At 44.3% G+C, this 4,849-nt stretch overlaps 1 non-coding gene across 1 annotated transcript; it reads right to left on the bottom strand.

The window, feature by feature from the left end:
* Window positions 1-387: 387 nt before the first annotated feature.
* trnas-aga (transfer RNA serine (anticodon AGA)) lies at window positions 388-469 on the bottom strand. The gene has a single exon. It is a non-coding gene; the product is annotated as a tRNA-Ser (tRNA).
* Between the last annotated feature and the right edge of the window lie 4,380 nt (window positions 470-4,849).

Below are 4,849 nucleotides of genomic sequence, written 5' to 3'. Positions count from 1 at the left end.
CCTAGGCTGGTGAGTTTCACTTTGGAAAAAAGATGTTTAAGTGGCAATTTCCTGCAGTTATTTGTAATGATGGGAGAGGGAACGGTGGGGAATGAGCACTCTGACGAGCAGGAGGAAGTGTTGCCAATGACCAGAGTCAGAGAACAGAGGACAAGGGATTAAAGGATTCTAATGAAAAGCAGCACTTCTGCTCAGGGAGTTCAATAACAACTGCAGAAACCCGATGTGTCGAGCAGTGTATCTGGAAAGAGAAACAGAGATAATGTTTTAAGTGTGGAGCATTTCTGATGAAGAACTCGAGTTTCTCAAGTCTAATCATATTACAGGCCTGGTTTGCAAAACAGGCGTTTTGAACTTTGAAATGTTGCAGCAGGGAAGCATTCATAACGTCGTCAGTAGGATTCGAACCTACGTGGGGAAACCCCAATGAATTTCTAATCCATTGCCTTAACCACTCGGCCATGACTACAGACAGCGCCGCGCCCTGAGCACTGACCAAATCAGCCGTGATCTCATTGAAAGCTGCCGCTGACTTGAGTTAAATTTTTCCATCTCCATTCATACCTTTGCTGTCATTTGTAAGGTGCGAGACACCAATGTAAAAGAAGAAAATCACAAAGTTAGGAAAAGACATTTGCAGCCAAATTGAGTCAAAATTATTCATTCAAAGGAAAATCACACTTGGCAATTTGCTGGATCTCTTTGCGAACATGACCAGCAGAGGTAATCAAGGGAGCTATTGATCTGAGTATTCTCGGACATGAAACAAACAAAGTTTAATGACATATTCATATCTTTTTCTGGCGAAGGAACCGATCTTTCCAGATACTCACAATGACAGAGATTTTTCCCAATTAAAGAAGGCAAATAAGTCCCATTTCACGCTGACACCATCGTGAGCGCTGCTGTTTCACAATGTCACAGTGTCAGGGTCCAATCCCGCCTCATGCAACTGAATGTGTGGAGTTTGCACATTCTCCCCGTGGCTGCGTGCGCTTGCTCTGGTTTTCTCCCACAGTCCAAAAATGTACCTGTTAGTTGAAATGGCCGCGCTAAATTGACGGGGTGAAAGGAAAGGAATGCATTTGGGCTCGGGCGGGTCAGTGTGGAGTTGCTGGGCCGAAGGGCCTGTTTGCACATTGTAAGTATTCTAATCTACAGTAAACAATGACCAAGGTACGGCGCACGTTGTTCGATGGGGCATATATAACTTTTCGATTGTTTTTCTTCAAAGTTTCTTTCCAATTCAAAGGGGAGAGGAAGAAGGGAAATGAATGTCTCCCATAATTCTTGCCTTCCCTTATCATTCACAGGCGGTATTTTTTCCTGTACTTTTTTTTAACACTATGGTTACTGTTAGTGTTCTTGTAAGCCACAGCGGCTGGTTTCCTCTTTCCTCGATGTTCCTCATCTCTACCCAAACACACTTTCCATCCTTATCTCCTGAACCAAAGTAATCTCTATCCATTGCATAATTGCCACGGAAACTGGGCTTTTCACACGCCTGTGTATGTCATTTCCCAATATTAATTGATCGTTTACTGTGTTGCAATTGCGCACGAGAAGATGAAAATAAAATAGAGGCCGGTGGTCCGAGGTTTCAAACACACGTAATTGCAGCTAAAACGCAGATTACTGCACACAATGCGATCACGGAAGCATGCACCAAACCGTCAGGAAGCACACAATAAGTACAATGATGGATGTCATGTCAGGAACAGGACTAGAAACACAACAGAAATACATCTCTTGGGTACTATTTTGGACGTATTTCTCAATGAGCTATCGTGATTTACATATGTTCCATCGGGAGTTACCTCACACAAGGAAGTAATCAGTGCCGCAGACGGTCATATAATCCGAGTTCCAAGTCCCGGAGTCAGAGACACTCAGTGGCCTGTGTGTACCTACAAGGAACAGCTGTGCATGGGGTTTACAGGGTAACTGAATTGCACGAATGCAGCTCGATTGTCGTCTGTCTGCTTCTCCGCTGTAGTTTTCTGTGCAGTCCCTGCGTGTAATCTTGTCAACTACGTATGTCCGCCACAAGATGGGCATTGGTCACTTGTCTCTGAGAGAGGCTGTTGGTTTATGTGTTGTCATAATTCCGAGTGTAAGGAGGAATCTGGCTGTCAGTTCCCAGAAACTTACTTTAAGAAATGGAAGCGTGCTTTTTAACTTGCCGCGTGGCCTGTACTCGTTGCAAAGTTCGTGCACTACGAATCACGTTGCGGGACTATCCAACTTTGGCAAAGAATTTGTGTGGCAGTCACGAGTTGCCACGACCAGCTATCCCTAATAGCAATACTGACAAATGGCAGGAACTACAAATTCGATTCGAGCAGCACAAGTTTAATCTGACAGGGCAAACAGAAGGCAGCCAGAAGATTTCTGGGTGTACGGCAATCGCCCAAGGTACCTTTTCATATGAAAGTCTGAGCATCAGTAGAATCTGGGACCCAAGTCGTCTATGTTGGTTATTCATATTTCAGACAACTTGCGTTGTTCCCCGTTTACTGTGAAAGTGAATAGACAGAGTTATTTCACCGTTATTTCGAAAGAAGATCCTGCATTGAATCTGTTCGCCGTTCTTTGATGCTGTGGCGAAAAGGTGGGCAATCGCGATGTGAAACGTTGCTATACTTTCATTTCCTTCATTACTGTCTTGGTGAGGGAGAAAGGTGATTTGCTCTCTCGATCAGAATGGGGCACCGGCGCATTGATGGCCTAATTTAGTTACGGATATACTTGGAATTGTTCACTTTTAATGGTTCGTTGTTGTGTTTTGTTTTATGATACTTGAGCACATTCTGGGGCTTGGCAATACACTAAATCTCCAGGAGGTTTGGAATTGCCTCGCTGTTATTTGTGCGAGCAGTTCATGTCAGAGACGACTCACAGTGCCTCACAGACATCACTTAAGCTTCGGTGTGTCTGATCATGGTTCTGCCTTTTCAGTTTTGATTCTGGTTCACGATAAGAGCTGTCAGTTTTTGGATTCGCTGGAGACCAAATTTGGTAATGCGATATGTGAGGTATTTTTCTTCAGCCAAAATCTTTGATGGCAAACTTGGGAAAGTGTCAAGAAGAATGTTCATTGGCAGCAAATATCCGGAAAACCTTCATCTCTGGATCGGTTGGGCTCATCCAAACAAAATAGCCAAACTCGCTGGCTGAGGAACAAACAACATGCGTTTTTTTTGCAAATGGTGTATTCAAACCGTTGCCGGTGGCTGGAGCATCTCAGACTTGTCGAGCATGGAAACAAATCCCGCGATCCAACTTGCCCTTGCTGAATAGATAACCGAAATTAATCCATACATTTCTGCTAATATTTGTGCCTTATCTCTCCGAGGTCTTCCTGTCTATGCATCAATTCAGATGCCTTTGAAATGTTGTGAGTGCACCAGACTGCCACTAAATGTGACAATTCATTCCACACACACAAAACATCTGTGTGAAAAAAATGTGTCCCTCACATTCCTTTTAAATTTTTCCTCTCTTACATTAAACGTTTGCAATGTAGATTTGAACTCGCGTGTCTTGTGAAGCAGTGCTCCCTGACTATTTACTCTGTCTGTCTTCGTCATGATTTGATAAGCTTCTGTGAGGCCATATATAAGCACTGAAGCTCCTGGGAATCTGACGAACCCTATTCAGTTTCGTTCTCATGTCCAAGCAGTGCAAACCTTGCAAATCCTTGTAAAGGTTTTCTAAACTTACACTTGCAAGAAGTGTGCCCAGCTGCAGCACTTGTTTGACCGCGTGGCCACGCTGGAGCTGTGGGTAGACTCACTGTGAAGTGTCAGCAATTCTGGAGAGTTATGTTGCCTCCCAGGTGCTCAGTCTAGGGTTGTCGCCCATCGGGTGAAGAGCATTCGAAAAGGGGATCGTGAACAGTCAGTTGTGTTGGTGCATACAGGCACCAACGAAAAAAAAAACGAGATGAGGACGTGCAGGGAGAATTCAAGGAGCGAGGAGAGAAATTAAAGTGGAGGACCTCTAAGGTAGTAATCTCGGAATTACTGCCGGTGCCATGTGACTGCCAGCGTCGAAATGAATAAAAAAATGGCACGGTGAACACGTGAGTTGAGGAATGGTGCTGCAGGGCGGGTTTGAGATTTGTTGGATTTTGTGACCAGTTCTGGGGAATGTGGAACTATAAGAAAATTGACGATCTACATCTGAACCAGGCGGGAACGTATGTCCTTTCGGGAGTTTTTGCTACTGCTGTTTTGGAGGTTTTATACTAATGTGGCAGGGGGCTGGGAACCACAAGAGTAAACAAGTCGGCAGTGAGGTGGAAACTGGAAACGCTAAGAATCTGGAAGATAGCATTAATAATGGGAAGAGGAAGAGTAGGCGGAGAGCAGATGAATGCAAAAGAACTGGTGGCCTGAAATGCATCTACTTGAATGCATGGAGTATAGACAGATGAATTTAGGGCTGAGGTTGGTGTCTGGAATATGACGTTATTGCGATCACAGAGATTTAGTTGAAGGAATGGCATGGTTGGCAACCAAATGTTCTAGGATAAAGACGTTTCAGACGGGACAGGGAGGGAAGTAAATGGGAAGGAGTTGCATTGCTGGTCAGGGATGATATCATGGCTGTGCAAAAGGAGGAGACCATGTGAGACACTATCGATGGAGCAGTGAAGGAAGAAGGGTGAGGTTAGATTTTTGGGGCTGTATTAAAGAGAGCGTGAGGTGTAAGAAAAAATAGTTAAACAAATCATGGAAAGACGCAGAGGCAATAATTTAGTGTTGATTGGAGATTTCTGTTTTCCCAGCATTGACCGGGATACTCTTAGCTTCAGACGTCTGGATGGGATACCATTTGTAAGAAG

The sequence above is a fragment of the Chiloscyllium punctatum genome, unplaced genomic scaffold (assembly GCF_047496795.1).
Source record: "Chiloscyllium punctatum isolate Juve2018m unplaced genomic scaffold, sChiPun1.3 scaffold_171, whole genome shotgun sequence".
Taxonomy (NCBI): domain Eukaryota; kingdom Metazoa; phylum Chordata; class Chondrichthyes; order Orectolobiformes; family Hemiscylliidae; genus Chiloscyllium; species Chiloscyllium punctatum.
The sequence above is the reverse complement of the archived record's forward strand: the minus strand, read 5'-3'. Positions and strand labels throughout refer to the sequence as shown.